Source organism: Rhinoraja longicauda, chromosome 1 (genome assembly GCF_053455715.1).
Source record: "Rhinoraja longicauda isolate Sanriku21f chromosome 1, sRhiLon1.1, whole genome shotgun sequence".
NCBI classification, from domain to species: domain Eukaryota; kingdom Metazoa; phylum Chordata; class Chondrichthyes; order Rajiformes; family Arhynchobatidae; genus Rhinoraja; species Rhinoraja longicauda.
The window spans coordinates 64,035,127-64,049,655 of record NC_135953.1 but is presented as its reverse complement, the minus strand read 5'-3'; positions in this window follow the sequence as shown (position 1 = coordinate 64,049,655).

Below are 14,529 nucleotides of genomic sequence, written 5' to 3'. Positions count from 1 at the left end.
GGTTTCAGACTCTGCTTCTATGCCAGTTCCACACAACCCACAACCCTTATTCTTTATCGACCTGTTCTTTAATTACTCCAATGTCCATGTCTCCACAACCCAGATCTAACTTTGGTGTTCTAACTTCGTACCTGAGTACTTTGGAAGAGGCCCAAAAATAAAATACAAACACAACCTAGACTTACTACTGCAACTCACCACATCTCACCTCCTTACACCCTACTGTGAGATGCCCGCAAGATCAATCTTCCCCATCGAGATGGCACAGTGGCACAGCTGGTGGAGCTGCTGTCTCACAGCGCCTGAAACCTGGGTTTAATCCTGACTATGGGTGCTGTCTGTACGGAGTTTGTACATTCTCCCTGTGACCACATGGGTTTCCTCCGGGCGATACGATTTCCTCCCACATGTCAAAGACTTGCAGGGTTGTAGGTTACTTGACTTTGTAATGTATATAAGACTAATGTATATAAGATAGTGTTAGTGTACGGGGTGATCGCTGGTCGGCGTGGACTCAGTGGGCTGAAGGGCCTATTTCTAAAGTCTAAAATCTGGAGACCAGGGTTCGATCCTGGTCATGGGAACTGTCTGTGTGAAGCTTGCACATTCTCACTGTGACCTCTGAGTGCCTTGGTTTCCTTCCACATCGTAAAGACATGCGGGTTTGTAGGTTAATTGGCCCCTGTAAATTTCCCCTAATATGGATGAGAACGTGGGATAACATAGAAATAGTATGAATGGGTAATCGATGGTCAGTGTGGACTCAGTTGACCAAAGGGCCTGCTTCTGTGCTGTATCTCTAAACTAAACTATCCATGTCCTCCAGAGATGCTGGCTGACCTGCAGAATTACTCCAGCACTTTGTATTCTATAGAACAGTGCAACACAAGAACAGGTCCTGCAATCCACAATATCTGTGATGGGAACCTAAACTAATCCATTCTGCCTACACATGAACTATACCCATCCATTCCCTGCATAATTCATGTTCCTACCTAAAAGCCACTTAAACACCATTATCATATCTGCTTCCCAAACTACCCCAGGCACCCATTATTCCCTGTGTAAAAATAAGCTTGCCACATACATCTCCTTTAAATGTTCTTCTTCTCGCCTTAAAGCTATGCCCTCTGGTATTTGACATCTCCACCCTGGAAAACGATGCTGACTGTATACCCTATCTATGTATTTCGTGATTTTATATGCTTCAATCAGGTCTCTCCTCAGCCTCTGATGCACCAGAGAAAACTGGGCGGCACGGTGGCGCAGCGGTAGAGTTGCTGCCTTACAGCGAATGCAGCGCCGGAGACTCAGGTTCGATCCTGACTACGGGCGCCGTCTGTACGGAGTTTATACGTTCTCCCCATGACCTGCGTGGGTTTTCTCCAAGATCTTCAGTTTCCTCCCACACTTCAAAGACGTACAGGTATGTAGGTTAATTGACTGGGTAAATGTAAAAATTGTCCCTAGTGTGTGTAGGATAGTGTTAATGTGCGGGGATCGCTGAGCGGCCCGGACCCGGTGGGCTGAAGGGCCTGTTTCTGTGCTGTATCTCTAAATCTAAATCTAAAACAATCTAAGTTTGTCCAACCTCTCCTTATAGCTAATGCCCTTTGACCTAGGCAGCATCCTGGTAAACAACCTCTCCAAAGTCTTCACATCCTTCCTGTTATGAGGTGACTAGAACCATGCACAATACTCCAAATGTGGACCAACCAATCATACATTAACCGGCTAACATTATGATATTAAATATTAACTTTCTCATGGCGTTATAACATTAAAATATAAGTTTGTGCACTGAGATGCATATTTAATGTTATAGTAAGTTGCATTTTTAGATTTATTACTGCACAGCCCCAAGAACTGCGTCTGTGATTGGAAGTTTTCATTTGGCTCGAGGGAAGTGCAAAGGAGGAGTAGTCAAAACTGCTGCATGATTTCAAAAGTTTTCAAAAGGTTAAAGGAAATCTCTTGAAATTCACCTGCAGGGCAGAAGTAGCCAGCAGTGCAGGAAGTAAGGTTTTTCTGATGGTCTGTAAAAGGTCACACATATCTAATATGCTATTGGGGAGAGGAAAACAGTAATGAATAGTGCTTGATGCTTGGATTGAAGAGCAGTGATTATAAAAGATTTTGAACAAGGAATACAATTGTGAAAGCCAGAGGACACAGAGAGAAGCTGTTATAATCAAGCAGGAATTCACCGGGTCTCACCAGATGGCCAAAATATGATTACCTAATTGTTTCTATTCCTATCTTATTGCTGACTCCATCACTAACTCAGCTCATCCATTGTTGAAACTCTAATCCCTGTCTTTGTCATCTCTAGCTGTGATTATTCCCATATTTCCCTTGCTCATTTCCCTCGTTCTGCCTTCTGTAAAGTTATCCAAAGTTTTGTCCATACCCAGGACTACTGTAAGGTTTTAAAAGCTCACTACAACTTAAAGCTTAAAGCTTCTGAAGATTCACTCCATTTGTAGAAGTGTCTAAAGCCCTAAGATCCAAGATTTGGCACGTCACAACTCACACAAAGTATTGAGCAAAAAACTAATTGTTGGAGGAACTCAGCACATCAGGCAGCATCTGTGGAGAGGAAGGAACAGATGATGTCTCATGTCAGGACTCTTCTTCTGACTCATGAAATAAAGAAGGGATAGCTGTCTTTTCATCCATCACCTTGATACCGACTGACCCACATCGACCCTCAGGATAGCAACTCATTGATTCGAAAATTCATATTCTCAGTTTATTTTTATAGAATTTCAACAAATATGTTCACGCTTCCTAAAGACACCTTAACTTTTAGATTATTAATCATCCTTTCTCATTGCACAATGTTAAATCTGAAATAACCTTGTTAATGATGACACAAAACTGGCTGGTGGATGCAAAGTAGCTTTAAGGAGATTCAGACGTTGAAAGATAAGGCTAATGCATGACATATGCAATATAATGTTGATGAGTGTAAACTTCACCATTTCAATAGAAAAATCCAAAAAGTAAAGTAGCATTTAAAAGGTGATAGATTGGTAAATGTTGATGCACAATGCTTCTTGGGTGATCTTGTACCAATCCCTAAATGCAAACCTGCAGCTAAAGCAAATAGCTAAGAGGGCAAATTGCATACATGTCTGCAGTTTTGGTCCATTATCTAAGGATACACTCTCCATAGAGGGAGCACAGCAAAGGTTCACCATACTGATTCCTGGGACAAGGGATTATATTGGCCACATTTGTATTCATTAGAGTGAGGAAAGTAAGAGATCTAATCTAAAGTCAAGAGAGAGCTGGATAGAGCTCTTAAGGATAGCGGAGTCAGGGGGTATGGGGAGAAGGCAGGAACGGGGTACTGATTGAGAATGATCAGCCATGATCACATTGAATGGCGGTGCTGGCTCGAAGGGACGAATGGCCTCCTCCTGCACCTATTGTCTATTGTCTATAATGGAAACATGCAAAATTCTGGCAGTCCCCTAAAGGGTGGAAGCAGTGCAGTTGATTCTCCTGGCTGGGAAGTGGGGGTGGTGCAAGTTAGGTGCAAGTTGACAAAAGAAGCAGAGCTTGATCAGATGCTACAACATGCAGCTCAGGGGTAAATTGTCCAAAAGCAGGGTGACAGTCTGATGATACTGGTTAAGACACTTGGAAAGAGATAAAGAGAAGTTTCTTCATTCAGTTGCTCAGGTGACAAAACATGGAGTTTTCTATCAAAGAAGCCAAGTTGCTAAGTACAGTGCCTTCCAAAATGTTTAGGACAAAGACCCATCATTTATTTATTTGCCTCTGTTCTCCACAATTTGAGTTTTGTAATAGAAAAAAAATCACATGTGGTTAAAGTGCACATTGTCAGATTTTATTAAAGGCCATTTTTATACATTTTGGTTTCACCATGTAGAAATTACAGCTGTGTTTATACATAGTCCCCCCATTTCAGGGCACCATAATGTTTGGGACGCATGGCTTCACAGGCGTTTGTAATTGATCAGGTGTGTTTAATTGCCTCCTTAATGCAGGTATAAGAGAGCTCTCAGCACCTAGTCTTCCTCCAGTCTTTCCATCACCTTTGGAAACTTTTATTGCTGTTTATCAACATGAGGACCAAAGTTGTGCCAATGAAAGTCAAATAAGCCATTATGAGACTGAGAAACAAGAATAAAACTGTTAGAAACATCAGCCAAATCTTAGGCGTACCAAAATCAACTGTTTGGAACATCATTAAGAAGAAAGAGAGCATTGTTGAGCTTACTAATCGCAAAGGGACTGGCAGGCCAAGGAAGACCTCCACAGCTGATGACAGAATACTCTCGATAATAAAGAAAAATCCCCAAACACCAGATCAGAAACACTCTTCAGGAGTCAGGTGTGGATTTGTCAATGACCACTGTCCGCAGAAGACTTTGTGAACAGAAATACAGACTACACTGCAAGATGCAAACCACTGGTTAGCTGCAAAAATAGGATGGCCAGGTTACAGTTTGCCAAAAGTACTTAAAAGAGCAACCACAGTTCTGGAAAAAGGTCGTGGGCAGATGAGACGAAGATTAACTTATATCAGAGTGATGGCAAGAGCAAAGTATGGAGGAGAGAACGAACTGCCCAAGATCCAAAGCATACCACTTCATCTGTGAAACGCAGTGGAGGGGGTGTTATGGCTTGGGCATGTATGGCTGCTGAAGGTACTGGCTCACTTATTGATGATACAACAGCTGATGGTAGTAGCATAATGAATTCTAAAGAGTCTAGACACATCCTATCTGCTCAAGTTCAAACAAATGCCGCAAATCTCATTGGCCGGCGGTTCATTCTACAGCAAGACAATAATCCCAAACATACTGCTAAAGCAACAAAGGAGTTTTTCAAAGCTAAAAAATGGTCAATTCTTGAGTGGGCAAGTCAATCACCCAATCTGAACCCAAATGAGCATGCCTTTTATATGCTGAAGAGAAAACTGAAGGGGACTAACCCCCAAATCAAGCATAAGCTAAAGATGGTTGCAATACAGGCCTGGCAGAGCATCACCAGAGAAGACACCCAGCAACTGGTCATGTCCATGAATCGCAGACTTCAAGTAGTCATTGCATACAAAGGATATGCAACAAAATACTAAACATGACTACTTTCATTTACATGACGTTGCTGTGTCCCAAACATTATGGTGCCCTGAAATGGGGGGACTATGTATAAACACTGCTGTAATTTCTACATGTGGTGAAACCAAAATGTATAAAAATGCCCTTTAATAAAATCTGACAATGTGCACTTTAACCATATGTGATTTTTTTCTATTACAAAACTCAAATTGTGGAGTACAGAGGCAAATAAATAAATGATGGGTCTTTGTCCCAAACATTATGGAGGGCACTGTATATATAAGGAACAGATAAGACAGATTTCTGCTCCCCCCCCAATAAAACATCCAGAGGTACTGGGGACAGCAGGAAAACTATTAATGTGGAGGATCAACTGTGAGCAAAAAGAATGAGAAGAGAATGGCAGTGAATAGACATCTGGAAACCTCGCCCATGCACATAAATAGTAAATTTGCAGAAACTATAGGGGTGGGTTGATTAGAGATAAAAGTGGTTATCTATGCAGACAGTGGGGTAGCTAGAACACTAAATGTACTTTTTAATGCAATAAGGATGCTACTAAATCATTAATAAATGGGACTGGACAACCCCTAAGAACCAAATTGTTTCTACAGTTATTTTTATTGTATGTTTTAAATATGTTGTGGCATTGTCTTCAAGAGATTACAGGAAAAAATGTGATGGATTTTGAATTGTGTTTTAACTGTAAGACAAGAACATGGGAAATTTGCTGAAGAAATTATTTAAATTATCCAAGTCATCCAAGAGCAAAAATAATCTAATTATTTATACAATGGCAACCTGATACTTACAATATAGTTTTTTGTTCTTTTTGCACCATCTACCATAATTTAGATCCTTGGTTTGAACATGGCATGCTGATAACGGGCCTCAAGTGAATTGAATCCAGGCAAAGAAAAATTAAATAACATGCAAAAGCAACTGAACAGATATATTAAAAGCAAAGTCTTACACTTTTGTAGCACCATTAAGGACCCTTTCAGAACATTATTAGGTGCTGTGAGTGCCTCATTCCACTGTTAGGTGCAAGTTGACAAAAGGGACAGAGCTTGACCAGATGCTATAACATGCAGCTCAGAGGTAAATTGTACCAAATGGTGCAGAGTGAAATTACAACGAGTGAACAGGTTTCCATGATCTGAAACACCAAACACTGATGTTGGCATATGTTTTGTTTAAGGTATCAATGTCACAGCACAAATCCTGTTGTCACTGACACAAAAGGAATAGACAACATCCAAAACCTCAAATTTATGCAGGCTGTGGAGAAAACATAATGTGCACAACTTAAGATGCAATTAAGTTCTGAATAATGCAAAGAAAACATCAACTGCACTACCTTGAATCACGCACGGAAGTGCCTTGACTAATTTAATTACGTAACCCATGAAATAAAATCATTTTAATACCCAATTTCCACGTGAACACCGTGGGAAATGGATTTGGTTTCTGGACTCTTGATTGCCAACACACACTGAAAATGTAACCACTATTTATGGCATTTGGAACATTAAGTTAAAATATAAGCTCTGCAAACAATTCTCATTCTCACACTTTTAATTAAAAAGATAAAATCTGAGTTTAACGTAAAATCTCTTTCTTGCTCTCTCCCTCTCTCGCGTAGTAATGTGACATTGTTAACCAGCCTTGCTAAAGAAAAGAACAAAGAACAGGATAAATATTTGTTTAAGAATCGGGCAAAAAATTAAAGGCCACGGGGATATTAAAAAAAACTTAGAAATACGGAGCATGAAAATTATTTGTACCTAGAAATGTCGCCTGCAGGAAGGTAACAAGTAGAATAGATTAATGAAGACTCCAATTTGAAAATTGTGCACTAGAGTTTAAACTTGAAAAATGTTAGGCATGAGAAAGATAAAGCCTTGTGATCTGGACCTCCCGTGGGGAATTTGGTGGAATCATAGAGTCACAGATTCATACACCACAGAAAGAGGCCCTGTAGCCTAACTTGTCTATGCAGACCAAGATGCCCTTTCTATGTAAGTCCCACTTGCCTGCGTTTGGCCCACATCCATGCCTAAAAATGCACCTGTCCAAATGGCTTACAAATGTTGTTAACATTTGTGCCTTAACTACCTTCGCTGGTAGCTCATTCCATGTACACGTCACCCTCTGTGTGAAAAAATGTATCTCTAAATCTAAAAAAAGAAAAATCTAAAAAGTTGCCCCTCAGGTTCATTTAAATTCTTGCACCTCTCATCTTAAACGTACAGTTTTTGATCCTCCTACTCTGGGTGAAAGAATCTGTGCATTCACCCAATCTATTCCCTCGTGATTTTATACACTTCTATAAGGTCACCCGCAGCCTCCTGTGCTACAAATAATAATAGGGAGCCCAAACTCTCCATATAGTGCAGGCCTTCAAGTACTGGCAACCTCCTCATAAATCTTTTCTGCGCTCTTTCCAGATTAATGACATCCTTCTTTTTACAGGGTGACGAAAACTGAACACAATACCCCAAATGCAACCTCACCAACATGTTGTACAACTTAGCATAACATCTCAAATTCTATACTCCCGAGATCCCATGCGATCTAACCTTCCAGAGCAGCCAATGTCTAGGACTTTGCCCACATCAACCTTTTTGGTTATTTCTTCAAAAAACTCATTCAGATTCATAAGGCACAATCTCCAAGTGCAAAGCCAGGTTGACTGTCCCTAATCATCCCCTGTCCATCCAAATGCTTATATATCTTATCCCTCAGAATCCTCTCCTGGAACTTGCCTACCACAGATCTTCAGCTTATGGCACTATAGTTCCCAAGATTTTCCTTGCAGTATTTCTTAAATAGAGGCACGACATTAACTACCCTCCAAGTATTCCAGCACCTCACCAGTATCTAATGATGATTAATATATCTCAATCAGGGTTCTTGCATTTTCTATAGCTTCCCACAGTGTCCTTGGATTTATCTGATCAGGCCCTGGTGAACCTCCCCCACCCCCTCCCTTCATCTGCATCCACCTATTATTTTGTTTTTTCCTGTCCCCACTTCTCTTCCAGATTTCTCCCCCACCTCAACCTCAACCCCCCCCACACACACAATCAGTCTGGAGAAGGGTTATGGCCAGAAACATCACTTATTCAATTTCTCCAGAGATGCTGCCTGACCGCTGAGTTACTCCAGCACTTTGTGTCTTCTTTTGCAAACCAAAATCTGAGTTCCTGGTGAGGAGCATCACTGCAGCACAAGGCACCTGGATATCATTTTATTTTGGCAGATTCCTTCTTCTTTACCCCAATCACAGACAGACAGACACAACCTGCCAGCTGTCTGTTGCCGAGGCAACTGTTGGCATTCTCTGCTGAGCGACGACCAAAGAGCAAATGCATTTATTTTTTGTTTTGAGCTTCTGAAAAAGAAAGAGAGTGCATTATTCAGCAGTTTGGAGGCAACGGAGTTTCTGCCTGGCTTGGAAGGTGGAGCAGACTGTGGAGGCATATAGCTGTGCGCCATCCATCCACAGCAGGCTGTGTGTAATGCAGATGTAGTGATCAGAACAAAGTAATTGCAAATAAAGAAGTGTTCTGGGAATGACATCTATGGAAGTCCCACCCAGAAGATCCAGTGTGAGATCAAACAGATTAAGATGTTCAAATGACCAGAGCACAATATTGAATATATTTTTATTGCCCCTTCATCAACAGTATGTGGAGTCGTGCTTGATACAAACAGGGAAAAAATAACATCTAATTACAGGGGGGCAGAGTGACAACTCTCATGGGAAGGCAATAAAAAAGGACATTGACACATCGTCTGACCAGACTCCTGGAACTCCAACCCAGTACCGCCACTAGGACAATGGACCTTTACGGCCAAGTTACTCAAAAAAAGAATTTCAATAAGAATGACAATAAAGTACCATTGAACAATTGAACCATATTAGGCCAGCAAGTTTAGTTTAGAGATACAGCGCGGAAACAGGCCTTTCCGCCCACCGAGTCCGCACCGACCAGCGATCCCTGCAATCCCTAACACTACCCTACACATACTAGGGACAATTTACATTTATACCAAGCCAATTAGCCTACAAATCTGTATGTCTTTGGAGTGTGGGAGTAAACCGAAGATCTCGGAGAAAACCCATGCGGTCACGGGGAGAACATACAAACTCCGTACAGACAGCACCCGTAATCAGAATCACACCTGGATCTCTGGCAGCAACTCTACCACTGCGCCACCATGCCACCCGACATGTTGTTGAAGAACAACCTGATGAGAGCAGCTAGGAAAACAAGTTATCTGAGTCATGAGTGAACAAGTAAATAGCAAGATGCTTTCTTAATATGAAAGTTAACAATTGTGAAATAAACAAAAGGTGGTCTGAGTAAAAGAGTAAAAAATGGGAGTAAATTCAATGTCAAATCAGGAGGAGAAATACAGAGAGCAAAAAAGACTCGAATTAAAGATGGAGAAAAGTGAGTAATAAAACAAGAAAATAATAAATATAGATTCTGACCGTAGTCCCAAAATCTCAAATAAAGAACTTCTGGTGCCAGACGACATGATTGTCGGCCATTGATAATTATCATGTGGTTTGTACTTTGTCATTACTAAAACTAAATATCTATGAATTGAAAAGAGAGTTGATGAATTTAAAAGAGAGTTAGATAGAGCTCTAGGGGCTAGTGGAATCAAGGGATATGGGGAGAAGGCAGGCACGGGTTACTGATTGTGGATGATCAGCCATGATCACAATGAATGGCGGTGCTGGTTCGAAGGGCCAAATGGTCTCCTCCTGCACCTATTTTCTATGTTTCTAACATTTTGTTTGTATCCACCACACTTCATAACATTCACATCAATAGAGAAGCAGATAAATATGTTTTCTTGAGCCCGAAAGCCGAAAGCAGCTTTGGTCATTATGCAAATCAAAGAGTGTTCTAGTCTAATCCCAACTGTCTAGTTCTTGGTCTATAACATTAATGGATGTCCAGCCAAATACTACTTACAGATGAGAGTTTCTGTCCATATCACCCTTTAACGTCATATCACCCGCGGCACTTTCCATCGCCCGGTGGGGGCTTAGGACCTTCATCGGCCTGCTCGGCTCGGCCTGGGACTTTCCATCGCCCGGCGGGGGCTTCAAAAGTCGGGAGCCTTGATCGCCTCGAGACAGCAGTTTGACTGCCTGTCCACGGGAGAAGAATGAGGAGGAGATAAGACTTTTCTTTGCCTTCCATCACAGTGAGGGTGTGCCTGGAGCAATCACTGTGATGGTTGTTTGTGTTAAATTGTAATTGTGTTGTCTTGTGTTCTTTATTGTTTACTGCCGGACCCTGACGTGAGGACGCTGGTGCTGTTTGTTCGCCGCTTCTCCGTCAGGACAAATCTTTTGTTTATTTGTTTGTTTTTATGTCTTGTTTGCTTGTAAAGCATCTTTGAGTATCTTGAAAAGCGCTATATAAAATAAATGTATTATTATTATTATTATTATTAACTCTAGACTTTCGCCACACCCTGCAAGAATGAAAATTCTCTTTAGTATCTAATTCGTTCAACTAATTTCTTTACATCTATCTCCCAAGCATGCTATCCCCCTCTCACCCCCATCCCCCCACCCACACCCCCAATGCTTCCACATTATTAACTTATCTGCTAAAATAGTAGATCCTTTTCATCCATTATATTTGCATAGTGAACCCAATAACTGCCTTTTGCTTCATCAGTTTCACAGTTAAAAAAATAGATTTGTCTGCTCCACTATTGATGTGGATGTTATGAAGTTACTGTGCTTGTGTGATAGATAAACAAAATGTCCACAGATAATTAGACCAGTACAATTGTATGGATATCAATTAAATTTCTCCTAATAGGTCTATTCGTTCCAAAGAAAACAATCCCAGCTGTCCATTCTTTCCTCGTAGGTTAAAATCCTTTCGATTGTGACAATATCCTTATATATTGTCAATGTCCTCTTGGTTATGCCATTGTATTCCACTGGTAATGTGCATGGGTATGGTATACTCCATCTATAACTAGTTTTAGAATTTCCTTCCTACATTCATATTTTATTAAATTAATACATACACACAGGAAGTACTGAGCAGGTTGGTCAGAAAGGAACACAGCTTTTGCTTCAGGTCAATGACTTTTGCTATCAGTTCTGATAAAAGATCATTAATCTGAACATTAAATCCATTGATCTCTCCCCAGGCCATGCCTCCAGCATTTCCAATATTTTGTTTCTTATCGAAATTCTATAATTCGGCCAATAAAATATCTCATTTGCCTTCATAATCACTTTATCTATCGGCCTCATTAAATTCAGGGTATCTGTGAGGCAATGCAAGCCATGGATTCCCTTTTTATACTTAATTTCAGGCATTCATTTAAAACATTTTACAACTAATTATGACTGTTTTAATTATGCAAAACTCAAAGAAAACATACTATTCTATTCCACATTGCAGTTCAATTGCTCTGAAATATTTGCTTTTGCTTGATGCCATCCCTCTCCTCTCTGCCAGAATATTATTCATTTGAGCCAAGTAGAATAAATAAAAATACACACTGGCACTTCAGTGCTGTACCAAGGGACTATTACATTTTAGAGCACACCGCCTATCACACAAGACATCAAATAGAGACCATGCCAAATCTCTATGTTGATTCCCATGGTGCTATCCAGGTATGACAGTCTACATTTATCCCAGTCAATATCTCTGAAACAGATCATTTATCTCCTTGATGTTTTGAGGACCTTGTTAACTGTGAATTGGCTATAGATTTCCTACACTACACTTTTAAAATTGCCTTTGGTGCACACTCTGATGTTTAAAACAGATGCCAAATTTCGAAATGTTTATATTCTTCAATTTTTCACTTTTTAAATCACCTCCTTGATTTTCTACCACTTAAAAAATGAACAGCAGAAAGGTTAGCTTTGTTGTCAAGAAAATGTACTTAATATTACTTGTTGTGGTTTCCAGGTTTTATCTTCAATAGAATACAACTGTTTTGCTCTTCCTAGTGCCTGGGTGATCACAATCCCGGGTGCTGTCTGTGTGGAATTTGCACATTCTCCCCGTGACCACATGGGTTTTCTCTGGGTACTCTGCTTTCCTCCCATATCCCAAAGACGTGTGGGTTTGTAGGTTAATTGGCTTCTGTAAATTCCCCCTGGTGTAGGGAGTGGATTAAAAAGTGGGATAACATAGAACCAATGTGAATGGGTGACAGCCAGTCGGCATGGACTTGGTGGGCCGAAGGGCCTGTTTCCATGCAGTATCTCTAATCTGAAGGTCAGTGAGCAAATATTATGGAAACTGAAATGAAAATGCAAGTAAGACAAATGTGTGACTCTTTCATGAGCTATGTAACTTGACAAGCTTTCTAAAGGGAAGACAAGTAGCTTTCATTTAAAAGCACGATTAAGATGTATTCAGACTCAGGCTCCAGTTTGAAATTATTTTCAAACAGTAAGGCAATTTGATTCAGAAATTGATTATCATTTAAAAAGTCATTGCTGTCTCCGTAAAAATCATAATTGTTTGTGAACTTCTAATTTTCATGCATTTGTTGCATCAACATGTTACGAAATGAAATTTCAAGAACACTTTTCAAGCAATCAGTACACAAAGAATGTTGAATAATTATAATTATAATTATAACCAGGCCTTTAGCACTCAGGACATACTTCAAAAAATCTATGCAGTATTTGCTTTCAAAGTGCTCCAGAGATTTAGCAGAGATATAATATTTATTGAAAAGCATTGGCAAGTTTACAGATGGATCATAGTGATAAGCTGTATGCCTGCAGCTGATGGAAGCCCAGGTACCATGCCAACATATCCAAACTAAATTTAGGTTTCTACATCAGTGAGAGCAGCTTTCCAGCAGGCCTGGTATGTGTCCAAGTGTTAACAGGGCAATTGGGCAGGATGGGGAGACCATCAGAAGTTATGGGGTGGGGAAAATTGTGAGCCGGAATGGCAATGTTATTGCAGTAAGTGTTATTGAATGAAATTGCTTTAATTTTTTAAGGAAATGTCCAAAAGACATAAAATATTTATTTCCACTTGCAAAGATTTTTATTAATTGATGCTCCTTTCCCACCTTGACCACGAGAAAGGGTAGCATACTTCCTGTGTGCAAGTACATTTTATTTTGAAGGCTCCAACTTTTAATATCAAATAAACATTATTTTATAGATTAACACTGTTCTTACATGAAAACTTAACAAAACTTAATATTTTAACCTTAATTGCCTTTAACCAAGTATATTTGCTGCCTGTGCTGTGAAGGTTGAAATTATGTGTGCACTGCCTGCACAGACAGATAAACAAAGCAATTTTAAGCTCTTTCATATAATTTCTGCAATTTTCAAAAGGTAACTACCAAGAGGGAATTATATTACGAGCCTCATGCCAGTGATGAGAAAGATGAGATGTTGGGGGAGGAATTCTTTGGGGCAGGATCATCCTGTTGGTTAATCATTGGCTAAATAAAGATAGTCAACATGGTTTTGCGAAGATTTTGAGTTTTTGGAAGATGTCGCAAGAGGATTGATGTCGAGTTTTTGGAAGATGTCGACAAGAGGATTGATCAGAGCAGAATAGTGGGTGTTGTCTATTTGGACTTGACCAAGGCCTTTGACAAGGTCCCCACGGTAGGCTATTCTGGAAGGTTAGAGTACATGGAATCCAAGGTGAGCTACCAATTGGATTCAAAATTGGTTTGGAGTAAGGTGTCAAAGGCTAGTTATGGAGGGTTGTTTTACTGATTGGAGGCCAGTTTAGTGCTACAGGGGTCAGTGCTGGTTCTACTGTTGTTTGTTATCTACATTAACAAATTAAATGACAAAGTAGTTGACATTTTTAATAAATTTGCACATGACACAAAAAATGGTTGTATAGTAGACATTGAGGAAGGATATATTTTACGACAGGATCAAGATCAGTTGGGCCAAGGAATAGCAAATGGAATTTAACTCCGTCAAGTGTGAGGTGTTGCACTTTGGTATGTCAAACAAGGACAGAATTTGCACAGTAAATAGTATACTCCTGGAGAGTATTGCAAAACAGAGTGGTCTTGGAGTACAGGTGCATAGCTCCCTGATAGTGGCATATCAGAAAATGTGGTGAAGACCTTTGCTATGCTCTCTGACATGGGGAAGGATATTGAGTACAACATTCGGGATATCATAAAGCAGCTGTACAAGTCATTGGTGAGACCACACGGAGTATTATGTGCAGTTCTAGTCACCCAGCTACAGGAAGAATGCCATTAAGATGGAAAGGGTGCAAAAGAGATTCACCAGGCTATTACCTGGGCTTGAGTTCGAGGGAGAGGTTGGAAATACTGGGATTTTTTCCTTCGGAGTGCAGGAGGCACAGGGCTGACCGCGGGAAAAAAATTCTATCTATCCAATCGATGCATCTCACAA